This window comes from Triturus cristatus, chromosome 1_2, assembly GCF_964204655.1.
Source record: "Triturus cristatus chromosome 1_2, aTriCri1.1, whole genome shotgun sequence".
Lineage (NCBI taxonomy): Eukaryota > Metazoa > Chordata > Amphibia > Caudata > Salamandridae > Triturus > Triturus cristatus.
In genome coordinates this window covers 540,394,729-540,414,550 of record NC_140580.1, presented here as the reverse complement: position 1 = coordinate 540,414,550, position 19,822 = coordinate 540,394,729, and the positions used below count along the sequence as shown (strand labels likewise).

Sequence of the window (19,822 nt, the reverse complement as noted above, 5' to 3'; positions counted from 1 at the left end):
GCTAGAGAACCGCTTAGCATCAATGTTTAACAATGAGATCGGGCTGTAAGAGCTGCAGAACACAGGGTCCTTCCCAAGTTTGGGGATGACCGAGATTGTGGCCTGTACATCGAAGGCGTGAGAGTGCCAGTATCCGCAAACGAGTTAAACAGACGGTTAAGCAGGGGGGCTAGCTCCATGCAGAAAGTCTTATAAAAGAGTGCGCTGAAGCCGTCTGGACCCAGAACTTTCATGGGCTTCAAATGAGTGATAGCAGATATCACCTCCTCGATACGTATTGGTGCTTCCAGACCTTCGGCCTCAACGGATGGAAGGGGGTGATCGAGGCTCTGTTGACATAGCCGTGAGGGTCTGCTAGGGATGAGGACTCCGTGGTGTAGAGATCATCATAAAAAATCAAAAAAGCCACCACAATGACCCTGTTGTCAGTAATGTCGGAACCCTGCGTCACTTGTATCGCTCTCACAGCCTGGGCCTGCCGTTTACTGCAAAGGTAGTGAGCTAACATACGCTCCCCCCATTTGACACCACAAAATACTTATGCTTTAAGTGGATCATAGCGTATTCGGCCCTGTCTAAGTACAGACGTTTCAAGAGGAGTCCCTCTTTCTCTAATTGGCTCCAGACCTGTGGAGCGCCCCTCCGTTTGTGAATTGCCTCAAGTTCTCGAACCTTTGATTCCAGCTCTTCCCTTTTGGACTTTTGGGTTTTATTGTCATAAGTCACTTTAGCGATCAAGGCCCCTCTGGAAACCAACTTCAGAGCCTCCCAAATGGAGGCCAGAGCGGTGGAACCGTCATCATTAAGTGCTATGTAATTTTTCAATGTACGCCGTAGGTCGTCAACTACCTATGGGGATAACAACAGCGAGTCCCTCAGGCACCAGTGTGGGGAGGAAGGTGGCGAGGGAGGCAAGTGTACAGTCAGTGTTATAGGAGCATGGTCAGAGAGAGACCGGGCTTGGGTAGTCGAAGCCTGTGAGCACACCCACGCAGCTTGGGTGACAAGAAAGTGGTCTAGATGAGCATAAGACTTATGGGCTGCTGAGTAGTATGTGCAGTCCCTGTCATTGGGGTGTAGGTCACGCCAAACGTCCCTGATCCCACATTCCGCTAGCCACTCCCTGCCTGACCCAGACAAGGCCGGGCTTCCCCTGTCCTCGAATTAGAATGATCCATCCCCGCACCCATAACTAAATTTAGATCACCTCCCACTACCACCATGGAGTCAGGTGTATGGAGAGTCTTCGCCAAGGCCTCGGTCAAGAACTTCTCCTGGTGTTCATTTGTGGAATAGATTGAGGCTATCGTGAGGCTGGAAGTGCCGATGTGCAGTCTCAGAGGTAAGAGGTGCCCCTTGATCTCTGCTATAGTACCTACTATGGAACCTCTGAAGCGTCTGGAGAATATAATGGCGTCCCACCTTTCTTATTCCCCTGCCCGAGGACCAGAACTGCAGGGGAAACCCCCTTGATTGCATCCGGTGGGTATCCCTAGGCAGCAGGTGGGTTTCTTGAAGTAGACAGATATCCCCCTCTGAGTGTTCCAGGAGGCAGAGCACTGCCTTTCGCTTAGTAGGGTTGTTAAGGCCGTGGACATTATAACTAATTATCTTAACCTCCATCTGGTTTGAGCGGACCACTGGCCTATAAATCCTATGCTATGGAGCCCAGAAAACAAGATAGACCATGGGAGGACCTCTATTAAAAAGCTCACAGGAGTGGGGACCCAACCAACCCAACAATCATAGAACCAAACACCAAAACAATAAAACATCAGCAAAAGGAAGCGCATAGATTCCATCTCGAAAGAGGGCCAGAGAGAAATGGGGGTGGCCCAGGGAGTAAGGGTCTGCATCAATCAAAGGTGAAAGATCTCCCTGCTCCTGCCAGGCCTATACATGAGCAGAAGAACCCACACATACATTACCCTCAGTCATTAAAGTCCAAGGAGTCGCCCTCTGCGCCTGCGAGAGTCCGGAGAACCACAGAGCACTCCTTGATCATCGTATCAGGGTCAGGATGGAGACGATCTAACTTCAGGCCAGACCGTGGGCCACGTCGGGGGGGGGGTTTGGGTGTCTCTGACCCCGAAGCAGCAGACTGGGTGTTAAAGTAGTCGAGATCCAAGTTCAGCAGCTTATAGGCCTCGGCCAAGGAGCACAGCTGCTGGAGTTTCCCCTCAAAGCGGAAGATGAGGCGGAACGGGTGCCCCTAGGAGTATGATATGCCCATTGATCAAAGATGATTGGTCACGAGGCAAAAGTCTCTTCTCTTTTGGAGGGTGCTAGATGCCAAGTCCTGGAAGAGCTGTGGTGAATGCTCCCGGAACTGTAGGGGTTGACAGGAGTGAGCCGCCCAGAGGATCTCCTCTTTCACCTTAAAGTTGTGTACGCACACCAGGATGTCTGTAGTAGGGCAATTAGGTTGACGGGGAGGGCCCACACGATGACAAAGGTCTATCTTGACTGAGGAATCCGCTGCTGCATTCAAAACTGCCCGGAAGAGTGCCTGGACATATCCCTCCAGATCCTCACCCTCAGCTCCTGTAGGGACAGCACGGATTCGGACATTGTTCCGCCGCGACCTGTTCTCCAAGTCTTCAGAGTGCGAAGGGAGGTACAGTTGTTGATCTCGGGGTAGAAGAATTTCTGCGTGTCCTGCCCGGGAAACTCAGCAGTGGGGGATGGGATCGGGCTTCCTAGCCACTCGTCGTGCCGCTCTCCCACACCTCCCGGGAGTCCCTGCGATGAGCCACAAAAGGACGACTGAAGCACTCACCAGCGGGGCATAGCAGGCACTCAGCGGGGGACCGTAGTAGTGATGCTGGGCGTCACTCAGTCCAATGGCCTGCAGTCGACCCAGAAGCGCTCTTCTACTGGACTGCTGCAGGGCCAATGTCTGCTCCACGTGCACCGGGTTCTCTTGCAGGCTGAGCCTCACCTCATCCTCCACACAACAGGGCAGTCGCGTACCTTCACCTGGGGTCCCTGGGGGACAGCTGGTGCCCACCCCCCTGTAGAATGGTGTAGGTGGTCAGCTACATCTGCCCCATGTGCGCCTGACTCTCCGTCTAGCAGGCCCCACTGTGTCTCCATGAAGCAGGGAGTCTTGGTACTCACCCCAGGATGCCGGATCGGTGTTGGTTGGGCCCACGGCCACTCGCCTGCACTGCCAAGTGTCCTTCGGATGGGGCTGTGTCCTGCATTCCGGCCCCGGGCGCCACGATGACCTAAGCGGCAATCCAGCCAGCCAGCAGGTTCCCCCCTCGCCGTGCTGCGTTCTTCTAAAGGCCGCTCATCAGGCCCAAGGATGCAATGAGCCAGGCTGGAGGCCTCACGACCAGTGGCGACTCAGGCGCAGTGGCATCAAGCGCCCAGGTGGATTCCACTCGCCAACGTGGGCCCCATAGGTGCCTGGATGTTCCCTGGAGTGGCCCCCGACCCTCACCGCCTCATGGCCCGGGACCGGCGCAGGGACCAAGTGCACCTCTCCGCTTGAAATGGGCAAGACAGTCATCTCCAGCACCCAGTGCGGTGCGCGCTGTCGTCCCTCTGCCTCCGGTCGGTAATCGGGGTGCTGTGGGCACTTGGAAATGTGCTGTAGTTCCGGCAGGAGCAGAGCTCAGACGATACACGTTCGCTCACTCCGCCATCTTGGCCACGCCCCTCGTTCTCCATCTTTAAATCTGTTAGCTCACCCTCTATGTCTAGAAATGCACACGTTTTGATTGGCCCTCTCTGAGACAAGTACTAAACTCTATCTTCACTGCCCTCCTCTCCAGCTTCTACCTTCTCTCACCTCTCTGTCAATCCCCACAGCCCCCACTGAATGTGTTTATGTCTCAGCTGGATAAAGATGTGCCCGTCTGGCCACTTCAAACCCAACCAGCATCATGAATGTTTAGAGTGATTTGCAACGCATGGACATCTGTTTAGCTTTTAATCAACTTTATTATATATGAAAGGGTGGCTGGGGATTTAAACACCTGACTCTGTTACAAGGTGTTAACATCTATTGGAATGTGGGAATTGCTCAGCGTTATGATGTCCAGCTCTTTGTTTCAAGGCTTGTGGAAGTCATGTCAGGGCCCATGTAACCCTTTCCGAGCTCATTGGACAAGTTCATATTTCCTGGTAAAAAAAATCAAGAACAAAAATCACTGGAGGCAGTTATGTGTCTCATACAGCAATTTTATGATCAATGGTCCGATTTCATGATGCCTGGTGGCAATTACATGGCTTATGAAGTCAATTGTATGAGGAATGATGGTTAATTCATAGCATCAGTGCTGATTTCATTGCTTATGAAGCAGTTTCATAGCTCATCACGGCAATTTCATGATGCCTGATTGCAATTGCTTTGAATCTGAAGTCAACTTTGTGACTTGTGATGACAACTTTAGCAGCTGTGGGCCAATTAATAATTTTGTACAGGTGATGGTGGTTTCATTTGGGGAACTTCAAGGTTTGTCCCACCCATGACTCTCCGCCTCTCAAAGTTAGTAAACTATATCGCAACTGCCATAATACAGATAGCTTACTGGGATATTCCTAGAGGACACAGTCGCTGATACCTGTGAAGTATGGCTGGTTGGGACACAAGTAAAGCATTGAATTCATACAGCATAATTAAATGTGAACTGATGCAAATGTGATCAACTTGCATATGCGGAGATGTAGTTGTGGATTGTACATTTAAGCTGGGAGTCTCAAGTAGTATGTACATAGAAATGTGATTGTCTACTCTGTTACTGAAAAAATAAAAACAGATTTAAACAAAAAGGTTCATCAGAAATTTTTGGGTGTCATCAGTAAGAATTATGTGCCATTATGGGGTCAATATCTGTGTTGCTCGGTTGAATTCAGAATGAACCAATTCTTGGCAGGCAGCAGTAGTCAAAATACAGATTCTAGGTTTCAGAAATGCAGTACATCTAAAAGTGAAGGGCAGCTAAAAAGAGATGGGAGACCCAGGGCACCCTGTTCGCAATCAGCAGGGGGGGCATCATTTTGCGTTACGCCACTGCAATCTAGAGACACATTAGTTGTATCGCATGCACAGATTATGGGGTTATCTCTGATCCTGAAACAGTAGCACTTAGACCTTCTTCATGTCCTCACACTCCCCTGAGGACTGAGAGTAGAGGGTCTCACGAGTCAATTTGCCAAGAGAGGATTAATTCATTACCAGTGAGTCGATAGGGAGAGAGAAAGTCAGCTCACCTTCTAAAGCATCTGAAGGGTGGAGCGGGTGGCTTTACAGATATGGAAGCAATCCTTAACTTCAGATCTTCAAAGCACACTGCAACAAAACGTGCAGGAACTGTTGGCCAACTGCAAAGATAGACACACAGCTGTGTACATGTCCCGGTCACAGAAAGTCATGTTTTAATCAATGCAAAGAAATCCCCCGCATAATGAAAACAGTGTGTTCCATAAAATAAAGAGTGGCAAGAAAGTAGGGCCTCTGTAAAATACCAACTAACTTGAAGTCGTAAATGAATTGCCATGCAGATGTCTGCATATATTTGCATTTAGTTGTCCTGGAAAGTACTGCTGCAAGAAAAGCTGTGAAAAGAAATAAGTTTGGACATTAAGAGCTGCATCTTGAATGAACATGTGCACTTGCACGGGGCACAGCTGTGCGCCAGTTTTCATGTGAATGCAGGGTCTAAAGAACATTTAACTTCTTTGAATTGCATTGCGTTGGGGCATGAGCTGCAGACAGAACAGCTCGTAAACAGCGAACAGTTGTCTCTTTTTGTTTCTGAGCTGTTGTGGTGATGTGGCAATGGAGGAGGTAATGGCACATAAATCTAGAATACTTGAGTAGTATTTGACTGCAGAGGTCTAACATGAGTGCAAGCCAAGCGCAGAGTGGAAAGATTGTACATTCTTGAAGAAGAAGTTAGACATTTATATGGAGGTCAAGGGAAGCCAGGGGCTGTTGAAAGTTACAACTGGAAGGCAAGCTTGAGGCATTTGTTTAATGGTTTTAGTTTAGTATATATTTTGATATTTATTGGGCAGCCCATCATCTAAGCTCCTGGAAATGTCTAAAACCAAAGTTCATAAATACTGGAACAATGAAAGGAGGTAGCATGCTGATACAATAATAGACCCAGTGTGATCATTTAGTGAGACAAGCATAATATTTGATCTCTCAATTCTTGTGGGTTAGATCTCCATAATATGAGATCATGCTGTGAATGAAAACCATTGATTAGCATCTGTAGTTAAATATCAGTGCTAGACTAGTCGAGACATCTGAGTACCTTCTCTCACAGGGAGCTTTTTTATCGTGCGCCTATTTAATGAGGGTACCATTGACCTCTTTCAAGTCTCTTGACCCCAGGTTGGATGCCATCCATGATTATCTCCTGCTAGGCCAGACAGGAGATAAATCTTTCTTGCAATGCTCAGTTTGATCTCAGATCTTCAGTGATGGTACCACTTACAGTGCTGAGTGGTCTTCATAGAACAGTTACATGAATCCATCAGTTAATAGTCTGATAACATTATTTCTCCCAAACCAGGCAGGCTGTCGTGTAGCCTTATGACCAAGCCTTAACACATCACTGTACTGTTTGGTGCAAAAGTCTTTCTCACCTCTACCGAATACAACGAAGCCGGGGAATTAGAGCGCACTGGTTCTAGGAGTGCCCTTTGCAGGTCTCAGGGTAATCTGTTCGTTCACGACTTCGCAATAACAAGATCAGGTTTCTTGGCATGTTGAGCTTAAACAACTGTTGGGGAGAGGATGTGGTCTGTTGGCTGCGCTGCCGCCTCTGGTGCAGGAAACCAGGGTACGAGGCTCGAGGTCGCGTCTACATCCTGTGATTCTGGGCAAATCACTTAATCTCCCCGTGCCTGAATGTGTAATGTGAATACGGTGCTATGTAAAGCGCTCCAATACCTTCGGGTTGAGTTCGCGCTATATAAATATGCAAAAAAAAAAAAAAAAAAAACTGTCAGTATCCACGAATTGCCTTCTCCTCATTCTTCTTCCCTGTTTGTCGTCTTAGCTTAGCATTTTCGAAGAAGAGGCTGTAATTGTTTCCACTATATATTGCAGCAATCCTTTCCTTTTCCCTTTTCTGGCTTACAATTACTTTTACTGCAGTATGTATGTAGTCTAAATGCTAACAGGTTAGTTTTTGGCTGCCAGAGTCACACACTACCTTTCCCCTTAGATACACATCACGCCACCTTCATTCAGTCTATCCTCATGTCTTACTTCTTGCCTTCCTCTGCTGTGCCCCTCTCTTTCTATCTCTCCCTCTCTCTTACCATCTCTTCCCCGGGTACACCACTTCTTTTCTATGTCCCTTAAAAGGTGGTCCTCCATTACCAATGGCACTTTAAGAGAAGGCATGGCACATTAAAAACATTTCTCTCTAGGCACTAATAAAAAGGTTAAGGGCATCCTTTCAAAACTGTGCAAACATATGTAGCCCCTTTTCTACAGAGTTTTAATGAACATTTTCTCTCTGTGTACGTACTTATTGATCTGGTCTGTGTTAGACCTCAATCACATCACATAAGCAGTTTGTTTTGTCCAAACTCGTAAGTGCATGAGATTTGAGGCAAAAATACAGGTCCTCGTCGTCATGTGCAGGAGAAAGTGCTCACAATTTAGGGGTTCTACACAAGGCAGCTGAATCCTTGGTCACAGGAATTTGGTACTCTCATCACAAATTACAAAATGTTGAATGTTATTATTTGTTGTTAAGGTTTAGGCCTAAAGTGTAGTTAGTATTTTACAGCTCTGCCTCTCATTATAGTTCGTCTGAAGAACAAATCAGTGTGTCTTTGGGGATCCGATGCCCACAGCACTAGTGTCACCATAACACGCTCTTAATTCAAATATAGTAATTAAATTTGTAAGAACTTGTTCTCGTTTTACGGGGGAGTGGCAGGCCCTCAACACTGATATGTTTCATGTTCAGAGTATTTTAATTGCTTAACGCACCTAGGGCAAGAACGTATACCCAAAAGAGACTGGGTGCAATAAGATAAATTAAACAGTGGTTCACAGGGCTTTACATTTACATCTAATTAATTAGGGAGGGTATTCGAGCATCTTCCTTAATAACTAGCTCCCTTTTCAACCATGGGTAGCTAGCAATATTGATGATTTGTACATGACCGAACAGTACCTAATTAAGTTGTGTGAACCCATCAATAAGTTTCATGCCTGTTTTAGGTGAGCATAATTACTGAAAACTGTACCTTTTTTTCACAACATTTTCTTATTCCTGGTGCCAAATTTTCAAAATGATTACCACTCTATACTAGGGTGTCGACACGCGGCTTATCCTTTGCTTTTGAGAAAGGGAAGGACACATTGTTGATCAAAACGTGAATGTGTACCCATTAGAATGACCAGCTTCCTCCAGGTCATTGCAGACACCGTTTCCAGTCTTTAACTTTTCATCAAAAAATCATTGATTTCAAGCGTGTTGGTCTAATTAATTCAGTGGAAGCAAAAAGAAGACTACAACATCCAGAAAGCAGTAGCACAATGTCTAGAACTGGAAACAGTATCAATCTTGACCTGCAAGTATGTGATCACCCTAGTATTCTGCAGACGGCAGGGTATTAGCACTAGAGGTGGTGCGATTTTCTCTTGTGTACGCAACTTGAGTTAATAAGTTGTTCCAGATAATTAAAGAAATAAAGTTTAATAAGGCATAGTTGTCAATTGACCAAATGCTAGGTGTAGCGGAAGTGATGTCACCCTGTGTGGAATCGCAGGATGTGACATGTGACCTTTCATTCTGAATCCCAGGAAATTAATTTCTCTTGATCCAGATGTCATCACAATAATCAAAGTTACTGATGACTACTGTATAACTTAAAGGGCAAATGTATTGATAAATCATTGGAAATTCACACAATTTTTAAAAAAATAAACAGTGGTCATAATGCCCACCTGTATTAATCCTTATGGGCCATATATTGAACATGAACTATGTTATTGGCTTCATTTACTCCTTATCATTGTTAACAAGTGTTGAATTACGATCAATAGTGAAAAGTATCACACTTGTGAAGCATAGTGGCAACTGTTGTGTTCAAAACTTCATGAGCGTGGCCTAGAAACAGCTTTTGCTGTTTCAAAACCCTCATGTAATGAAAAAACCTAAATAAAATAAAACAGATATAACTACATAGAGGGGCTTGAGATCGGCTCGCCTCACCCTTTGTACTGTTCAACAATCATTCACACTTTGCTTCGACAAACTGCATCGTGCAGCATGGAGCAATGTGTCAGTCCTGTTCGTCAACTGGCTGTCTTGCGGTATGAGTGGCAGCATGTTGCCTAATCACATATGGATGTCTACTTAGAAAGAGGTGCATTCCGGTACATGGATGGTGGGCCAACATTTTACTTTTCCAATGCCTTTTTTCTTTCAATTTGTTATTCTTTTTAGGTCTCGCTGGCTATCGCGTAAGCGATCGCTCAGCGAGACTCTAGTAAAGGGGCTCCCAAAAGTGCTCCCAAAAGCGGATTGCATGGCGAGCACGTGCACAATCACGTGCATCGTGCCACCATGCAATCCGTTTGGCATCCTACTTCAAAGGGTCCGCTCCCCCGCCAGGAATGAGCTACCCCGCCAAGCGCGCGCGCCACGCTCCGCCGGGCTTGTCTGTTTTTTAAAGTGGGGCAAAATAGCTTTTTGTTTCTATTACACAGTTGGCAAAAAGTGTTCTCTGTTTTCAACGTGGTGCAGCCTTCCAAGATTATGGGCCGAGGTTAGGTACCATTTACTCTTTTTTTCTGTTCACACTAATAGCAAGTTTTGTACAAACTTTTCTGCAGTGGTGTGAATCTCTACACGTGCAGCCTTCCACTGGTATTTCCTATGGGATAAGGACTGTACAGACGAATATTTGGGTTCTCTCCACCAGCACTCATGCTGAAATGGTGAAATCAGAGTGAAATGCTGAGGAAAGGGGGCCCAGCACAGAGAAGCTGAGGGGCGGCTGCACTGTGCACGCGGGGAGGATGTTGACACTCTTTTCCAAGCCCTCCCCCAGGCGTCACCGTTAAATTAAAGTGGTGTAGTAGTCAGCTGTTGCATGTCGTGAACCCGCTCCCGCCCCCAGTAGATAAATACACTTTTGATGTGAAAATCTGCACTTTCATAAATGCCATCCTGCGGGCCGGCTTCGGCCTGGGAAAGGTGCCCGGCTTAGGGGCGAGGGAGCTTTGAAGGTGTCAAGTGCTTGGGTTAATGACCACATTAAATGCTCCTAGCAGGAAGTGGGCTCTGATATCCCTCCTCCGACTGGCCCACCTGCCCGGGCGGCTATTGTCCCCTTCAGTCGAGCACCATTTGCACAATAAAGAGGGGGCTGATTGATCGCCAAGCTTCCCCTCCGTCCCTGGTGCCAGGGAGTCACTCACCTACGGGCTCAGCCACAGACCCCTGGTGATGCCTTCTGAATACCCCTTCACACCTGCATATCCTACAGGAGACGCAGTAACACAGAGGGGCAGCGTCTGCCCCTAAACCATGCTTTTTGGCAGGGTAACGCTGCACATGGTATGTTGCCTGTGGATTAAATCAGGCATCCAGGAGTAGTTTATGCAGGTCGTATGCGGTTTGGTCAGGTTCACAGACTCCCGTGTTTCAGCAGATTAGGTAATTCAGGCGGAAGGTGAAAGCGATTTTCCCAGTATCACACACTTTCCCCAAGTGAGAAGCCAGAATTAAATTCTTGTCTCTTCGTGGTGCCAGACAGCTTAATCACTAGCGCACTTCATGGCGTCAATTCACCAAAATGCCTGCGGTAGCGGAAGTGACATCACATGCCCCTTGACCTTCACTTTCACTCACACATACATGCTTATACATACACAGGCATTCACATATACATACACATACTGCCTACATTCGCACACACATTCACACATACACACTCTCTCTTACATAAACACACTCACAACTGCAAGCACACACACAACATACGTACATTTAAGAGCATTTTTTTTACTTACCTCTGTGTTCTGAAAAAGTCATGTTCCAGCTATTTGTACTCCATTTTTTTTATTAAACTAACAGCAAATAATGTAATATTATTCACTATTAGTATAATAAACAAGCATTGGCCTAGCCAATAGGTCTTGCCTTTGGGACCTTATAAGTGTTTAGTTATCCAGCACAATATCCTTGGTGCAACTACATCAACTGTTGCATGGCTAAACACTTATAAGGTCCCAAAGACGAGACCTATTGGCTATGCCAATGCTTGTTATTTTTAGTCACACTTGTTTTCAGGTCAGAGTAATTCAGAGCCAATAGTAACTTTTCTTTATGCTAGTAAGAATCCTATTTTACTAAATAGAAATGTTTCTATACCTGTTCTAAGTACACTTGCCTGCGTCGACAGGCCATACTGTTCTAATAACCTAGTACATTTTTGTAACTTTTTTAAACATTTTAAATTGTCATTTTAAGCATATTACACTGGGGTTAAATTTGCAATTTGTTTTGTAGTTTCCATCTAATATTAAAAACATAGCCATCTCACCAGATTGCCAAGGCCCCGCCTATTGGTTTTTTCAATGCTTGTATTTCATTCATTTATAATAATGAAGCATGACATCGGGTGTAAAAAAAAGTGTATTATGTTCATTTGCATTATTTTGTGATGTGTTCTAGAGAGTGCAGTTCTGCTGAATGCATATATATTTATCAAACAGAAAGCGTAATGTACTAGTTAAACAGTGCTCACTAGGAGACACTGTTTACCCTATATTCCTGACATTGCTTTTGTCCTCTCTGAAGCTCTGGGTCACAAACAATGTTAGGTGTCCCAAGGGGGCAAGCCAGGGGTCAGGGATGCGACCCCAAAACAATATATATACAGTAGCGGTCCGTGGAGGGAGTTCGGTGGTGCAGTGAGGCGGGGCGGGGGAGGGGCAGAGTGGGGAAATGTAAACACCGGAATATGGATGAAAGGAGGTAAGTACACATTCAAATAAATAAAACGAATTCCTTTGCGCGTGTTGCATCGCAAAATACGATGCAGCGCGTGCAACGAAATTTGTTTAATTTATTTAAATGTGTACTCACCTCCGTTCATCCATATTCCGGTGTTTACATTTCCCCACTCTGCCCCTCCCCCACCCCGCCTCACTGCCCCACTGAACTCCCTCCACGGACCGCTACTGCATATATATAGTAAAGGGAATACACTTCAGGAGCTGCAGCTGGAACACACATTGGGACAAATTGGAGACCTTGCTAATAAGCAAAGCTTTTTCTCTTTTGTGTTTTTCTTTATCATAGAGGATGAGAGGATGTCAGTGTGGGGAAGTCATTCATTATAACCCACCACAGTTCTCGCCTGTTGCTCAGGGTGGGCCTCAAGCAAAAGGACCTCATTTTTTCCTACAGTTCAGTTTGAGCCACATCTGGATATTCAGGTGTATGTGTACAACAACCATGCCAAAGGCGATGAATCTACTCACTCCTTCCAGCGAGTTGTAGCAGCTGAGTTGGCATATCACTTTCCCTTGTCTTGCTGTGGAATCAGACATATACAGACTGCATTTACTTCTGAGGTTTATGATTTAGCCCTTTTCTGGAAGATCATCGCTGGCTCCGCGTGGGACCCGTTGCACTTACTCGCTATCTAAAATGGAAATCGCTAGCGCTTCTATGTTTGGTCACAGGACAGGTGTGACATAGCAATTCTCGTTGTTTACTTGCCAAGTTAATTTGTGATGATTTTAGAGGTTGTGCATGGCACTGCACGCTTCTTTTGTTTGGGCCTTGGACATGGCAAGAAAGGTAAAGTGGTTTGAAACATTGGCTACTTCCCTGCATGAGATGGTTGGGTAATGTGTTTGGACTGAGAACTTGGTATGAAGGCAACATTCAGGTTCCCTGCCCCCACTGATTGTGTTTTCTGCATTACCACTTCATGGCTCCCCTCTTCAGTTCTGGTTTCAGACAGCTTGAGTTGTCTAGAAGATCTCACACCACCAGTCCTCAAGTACAGTATAAAGATTACAGACAAAGAATGGCGTGTATGACTTCCTTTGGAGTCTCTGGCATTCTAATGCCTTGCTTGGTTTGCCATTGCTTAGATGGGGCGTTTATCAATACCATGGTATTTAATGAATGGTTACATGGTCCTGTTAGTGCTCTCATTATGGTTTGCTTTAATAATGAGGCAGATATAGTGTTGACTTGTAGCTGGTAATTGTGAAACAGTGTCTGTTATCAGTCGTATCTACTTTGCTGAGTACTAACTTTTAGTAGCTGATTTATGTCTGTTTTTTTCTAGGAAGTGGGTGTTGTTTGGATGCCTTAGCTTGTTATTACCTATGATCTTTAACTTGCTTTACTAAGCTGCCATGATAACCTTTTGATGGAGTTAGTTTTCTTTAGTACATGAAGTAAAGATATGCAGAAACACACGTTTTTAAAGATGCACAAAAATACAGCCCCTTTTGTATGTCTTAATGCTATTGCCATATCATTACTGAAAAAACATTGCAATGTTGTTACTCACAAAAACATCCAAATCCTAATTACCACTCTGTCTTAACTTAGCTAACACACGTCATGCATTTTCCACTATCGTTTTCTAAACATATTAACCTGCATCGTCTTCCGACATTCTTTTGTATAAATGCTATAATAAAAAAGCATTAACATTATTATCACTAACACCCTTGCACTAGTAATCCATACATACTACACATATACCACTTTCAAACTGTAAACACTGTGCTACATAAGTATCTAACCATCTTTTTTCATAACACTTTTACATAATCTTTCAGTCAAATTCCGCTTTTGTTATGAATTTGTTTCTACTCTAGAAGAAATGCAAACCAATGTGTGTACCAAAGTACATAAGCTTCAACATTAAAAAACAAGCTTCCTTTACTACAACTCTACATATAGCATGTTACTATTTGCTAAAAACAAAACACAGATGCTACTTTGTTAACTGTGCCACTGTCATTGTCACTGTTGAGTACAAAATGATAGCACTTCTTTTCATCTACATGTGTTTGAGTGTATCAATTTCTATGTAACCCTGCAGACGTCCCTAATAACAAATGTGTTTGCTATGCACTCTTCTACACCAACATGTATATGAAGAACCTGAACCTGATCAAATTTCCTTTCATCATTTTCTTATTTTTTACATGTTTCCCACACTTGGCACCTGAACAACCATTCATTCACTGCTTTTGTGTACCAAATCTATGCCAGTTGTGATTCGTCGACAGTATAAAATTCGTTCTCTTATAGGTACACATTGTCTAAGTAGGATCATATTGGATGAAAGCTCAGACATGAACTTCCACTACCCAAAATGTTCCTGTGTATGCCTCTTAAGTTCACCAATTACAACACAAACTTCACATTCTGACTCCTTTCCAAAACACTCTTATTTGATGGTATATAATTTCTCTCCTACTATATCTGTTGAGCAAAGGCTCTGCTTCCAGCTTCTAGTGTGTTGTAGCCAAAGATGTTTCTTTAAGGTATTTTCTTTCCCAGATACCTCGGTACACCGCAAAAACAGTCGCTCAACTTTTACCAAACAATTCCCTTAAACAACCAGACCTAGTGGCTTTGCAAAAGCTTGCATACATTATCTGTATGTTTACTTAACAGCTCAACTCCTCAAAAAAAGGCATGTGTGCGGTAGGGAAAGTAGGACGCGTAAGAGCTTCCATGTGAAAGTTAGAGAAAGAGTTCGAGAAAGGACGCACGCTGCTGGTCAGAAAGGGAAGGGAGAGATCACAGTAAGAAAGATGCTCATCTTCAGGGTGGGAGATACGAATGGAGATGCGTCAGGTGTTGCTTGGAGTGCTTCCCTCTCTGGCACAAAAGAAAGTGCGCAGGAAGTTTGTCCTTTTGGGCCTTGTATTGGTGAAGAGGCGGATCGCTATTTCTTGGCTGAGGCCCATACCCCCAACATACAAACATAGTTGCGTGATGTCTGTGAGTGGGCAACTGCAGAGGGAGTCCAGATGAGATATGTTCAGAAGGATGAAAAGATTGACGAAGACCTGCCAGCCTGGACATATATGTTATCTGAGGTACGGGAACCCCCGGTAGTTGCATGTATCTTTGGACATCTCCGGGCCCAACATCTACCCCCCTGAAGGTATGAGTGTACGAGGGCTAAAAGGGGTAGATCACTGAGGGTGTATTGAGATGCACATACCGTCTACATTAGTCTATATTAATTTGCTCTCTCTCCTATATGATGGTCCAGAACGAAAGCGGGTTGGGGGTGGGGGCAGGGGTTAATAACTTATATAATTACATGAAGATCGATACATGTTGAAAAATGTTTTGTTGAAAACAGGATGTGTATTGCTTAAGTAAGGTGATGATGGTGAGTGGGATGAATACAATGTGAGATGTATTCTGCTTCACAATGCCTTAACTTGTAATATCTCTATATGCCAATAAAGTCCTTAGAAAAAAAAAGAAAGAGGCTCATACCCAGGTATAACAAAGCTCTGAATCTTGTCTGTGTGTAGGACTGGAATTTGAAAGGGTGGGAGAGGGAAGGAAGGTGGTTGATTTCCTACAAAAGCCAATGCAAACCTAACCAATCCTGGAGCTGCTCACATGCAGTTTTCAGCATGAGAGAAGCACAAGGATTGGTTGGAGTTGGCTAACCCAGCACTCCTTTTAAGGCTACGGACCTGTGCCTGCAATCTCCGGCTGTTTAACACTGCTGGGATTGGTACCATCTGAAGTATGCATGTTGGGCTGGCCGTCACAAGACCTCTGGCCAATCCAGCATGTGCATTCTGCACTGAACTTTGGCAAGTCATCCTGCTGCAAATCAGCAGGAATCAGCCCCACCCTCACCCACCAGAACATCAGGCCAGCCGCAGCGGTACATCATAATAAAATGATAATGACCATTTTTAGGTCTCGCCTAGCGTTGCAGCGCACATGCGCTACCCGCTCTGCAAGACATATTGTGGTAGAGGAGATTTCAGAAGGGAACTTGAAGCCCCGCCCATTATTTTCATTGGCTGGCGTCATCGTTTATGGTAAATGGTGGCCTCCGATTGAAAATGAGGCTTCTTTGTTACTGCCCTGTCTCCTTTTGGGAAGCCCAAACCAGACTGGATCGTTTGTTTGACAGGTGTTGTGAGGGTATTTCTTACCTAAAGGAGTCGTGTAGTGACGGATCATGTTTCCGAAGTTAGTCTGTGAGCTCTACTTTCTTTAATGAGATTTTCCCACTGTAGGTATGCACAACGCGCATGGCGCTTTCACTTTCCTAGCAGACCATCACTTGTTCTCATTCGGCCGCGAAGCGCAATGCTGCAGCGCTATAAGCTCTAAATTGTATGTTTTTTTAATTACTTTAATGAGCGCGCCACACGCTAGGAACACCACGCTCACTTTATTTTGTTATACATTTATCAAGATTTTTATGTTACTTGTGTGTTTGCATTTATTATTATTAAGCTCGTTTCAACGTTCTTCCCCATCCTGAAGTACTAATATTTTACACTCCGTAGACAGAGGGTTGATATTGGTAAAAGTTTCATTTGAGATACATACTCGCGTTGATAGCATTCGTATTTAATGTAACCAGCTCACTGGTAAGAAAATATCATATTAGCGTTAGCTTCAAGAGACATCCTGTCTATTGAAATGCAATTTAGTAAAATTGTTGAATATAAAGACAGAGTTTAACCATTGTGAATGCCTAATCTAGTAGCTGCCCAAATGTGTACACATTGATGAAGTATATTTTGCGTTCTTTACATGGGCACACACCTGAAAACACCACTCCAAGGTGGCCGCTCCGTTAGACCACGAGGGCTCGGCTCCCTTCGCTTCTGGTTTTGCAGCTAGACGCGTGCTGCCGCCGCAATGGAGTGAAGTGTTGAAGGGGACAGTGTGCGGGCTTTAAAACCCCGGGCGGGGGCGGCCTGTGAGGAGGCACTTACACCACCTCCTTCCGCCTGTCTTCGCACGAGGTTCGACGGAAGGAGCAGGCGCATACAACGAAAAGGTCCTGCTCCGTTACCAGACTGGCAGAAGGACAGACCGCGCTCCTGGCCTTCTTAGTAGAAAAAGGAACCTGCTTGGGTCGCTGTCACTCATTCACCCAGAGATCCTCCCTGTGCACATCAAACACCCTCTCATGCAACGGCCTCCTTTCATCCCCACTACGAGGTGCACAATTTGCATCCCACTTCTCTGGCACTGCCCTTACCAAGGATCCTCTTTGCTCCTCTTCTAGTGATGTTGCTTGCCGCATCTTCATTACCAATTTTCAAGGGTCTTTCCACATAACCATGTTTTTTCCAGGATCGTCCCCAGCCTGCTCATCTCTCACCCAATGACTTCATTGCATGCACGGATCAAGTTCTTAAAAGGAGCCCTGTGTTAGAGGTCCGGAACTGTATCTGTTTAGGGCTGCATGGATTTACAGAGTAGATGTGCTCCTTCATATTGAATTCAGTCACGGAGTAGAGATGTTTTGTGTTTCTTTTGCCTCTAATTCTGCATTGTAAATGAAAATCAGCATGACAGTTACTGCTCCTCTTCCTTATTGTGGAGGGACCCATGCGTTAGCTTTTTTAAATTAAATGTTGATACTGCTGGGACCGAGCAATTTGCTTCCATGGAAGATCTCTACATTAAAAACGGGCAAGGTTTCATCCTAGTTTACAGTCTGGTAAATCAGCAATCGTTTCAGGTAAGAGAGGCTGTTTTACAGCAGAAAAAACTGTACCGTTGCTTATGTGTTTGTGTGCGCAGCACTATCCTTGTGGTATCCTGGAAAGGTCACTTGGACCTAAAGAACTCACATACCAGATTACCCTATTTTTTTTCTCCCATACTTACCTTTCCCGCTAATAAGGAAGTGTGGAGTTGGACAAATGGTTCTCAAAACGTACATTAGAAGGTGGCGATATGCATGCATTCAACCCTACAGTATAATGTTTTTTCCTGTAAAAAAACATTTGAATGGCATTCTTCCTGTGTTGATTCCACCGTCCTGGGACTTGAGCAATCTAAGAACCTTCTAGGGTGCTCAAAGCATTGACCTCTTGGCACCATTTGCCTTAGTTGGATAAAAAGTCTTTTTTTCAATCTTATCAAATAATGTGAACCAACCAGCTTAAGATTTAATATTGTTTTTCACTGTGAGAAGCTTCTATACCCGTCACTTGAATTAATGTGTCTCATAAAGTGTTTTTTACATTTGTGGTTTACATAAATTTATGCTGCCCTCTTAATAGACCGTCTTTTTTAATTTTGTTTATTGAAGACTGCTTCTCCAGCATGTTGTTTGCAGCCCCCCCCCCCCCCATTGCCTTGTTTACCTTGTCTGCATTCTTGACTTCTACTGGTGGATTTATGGGAGCCGGGTCAAAGCATCTAATCTTTATGGCTGTTTCCAAGGGAAATCTAAGTACTGGTGGTATGTGTTTGTTCCATGTGCGCCTACACACATCTCCTGATGCCAGGCGTGACGCTGCAGGGGTTCTTAGACCCTTTACACGTGCTCGCTCAAAGTGGACATTTTGGGTATGTCACGATGTTGGCGCTCCCCACTCTGCAAACACATGCACAGAGGGGGTAAAACCTACTAAGGAGTGGGGGGTCGCCCCACATGACAAAAACAGTATCCTTCCATTACAGCCAGCGGACTGGAGCAAAGAACCCACGTCTTCCTGGGATTGCTATTCCACCGTTTCGGAAACCTGTCTCTTTAAGGAACCTGCCGGAGGCGAGGACACCGCCCCGAGGATGACGTCGTTGGCCCCGATCCAATCGCGTGGGATCCTGGATGGAAGACGGAAGCAGAAGAATGCGGAAGACGCGAGACTCCGGCGCGCAGCAGGACGACTAGAGGAGAGCCGGAGACTTCGGGAGACGAACAGCAGAAAGGAGGGCTCCCTGAATCCAGAGACAGAGGAACGCTTGGAGGCCAACGGACATACTCTCCACCCAGCCACGCTTCAGGAGGAGCGTGGCTAAACCAGGTATGGAGCCGGTTCTCGGGGTGGGTCGGGAGGAGGTCAAGGGAGAACTCATAGAATCCCTACACATCCATCTCCCCTCTCCCGGTTAAGCCGCCTCACGTGCACTGATCCTGTAATATTGCGCATCTGCACTGGTGATCCAACACTCCCTCCCTAAGCAAGTGAGACAAGGGCAAATGACCTCACGAGTTGTCCCTTTACTTTTTGTTTCCATTTCTTTATTATTTTGTCTACGGATCCTGACGAAATCGCCCGAGGTGGCCTGAACTGCATAAGGAGAAGTAGACGGGGAGACGTCCCGATAAAGGCATCAGGAAGACACGGATAAGAGACATTATCCACACCCTCTCCCCTTTCATTTAATTCCTCATATTGAGTTACTTATTCGTTCATGAACTCTGGCAACTCGTAAAAAGACTGTTGGTCGTTTAATAAAGCCCAGACTCCCAAGACGTGGTGTGCATTCTTCCTTACTCTTCGACCCCGATACACCCACCCCGTCACAGGGTACCAGTAGCCTCATTGGGAGAGCTCTGAGGGACCCCCACAAAGACTTTATCATAACATTTTACCAGTTCAGTGGTACACCTTTAATTTACTGGGAAAGAAGAAAGGCAGAGTAATTGTCAGGATTGTGTCCTGTGTTCTTCAAATTACAAACACACCTCTGTAGGAGGCACACAAACCCACTGGGCGATCGTGGTTGTTGATCCCCTGTAACAGATGACGTTTCCCAAATAGGCCAAGTTTTAAACATTGTACTTTGGGAAGAGCTTGACAGCGAAGGGTTAATCGTCATGGTCT

The 19,822-nt window shown here is 45.3% G+C and overlaps 1 protein-coding gene and 1 long non-coding RNA gene across 3 annotated transcripts in view; one reads left to right on the top strand and one right to left on the bottom strand.

The window, feature by feature from the left end:
* The window catches only part of LOC146867587 (uncharacterized), a 43,634-nt gene extending 38,256 nt beyond the window's left edge, over positions 1–5,378 (bottom strand). Inside the window, exon 1 of the long non-coding RNA XR_014966109.1 lies at positions 5,224–5,378. This is a non-coding gene — a long non-coding RNA (uncharacterized LOC146867587). The remainder of the gene's footprint in view (positions 1–5,223) is intronic.
* LOC146867586 (zinc finger matrin-type protein 4-like) overlaps positions 1–19,822 on the top strand; it is a 1,117,486-nt gene that overhangs the window by 704,830 nt on the left and 392,834 nt on the right. The gene's annotated exons all lie outside the window — the stretch shown is intronic.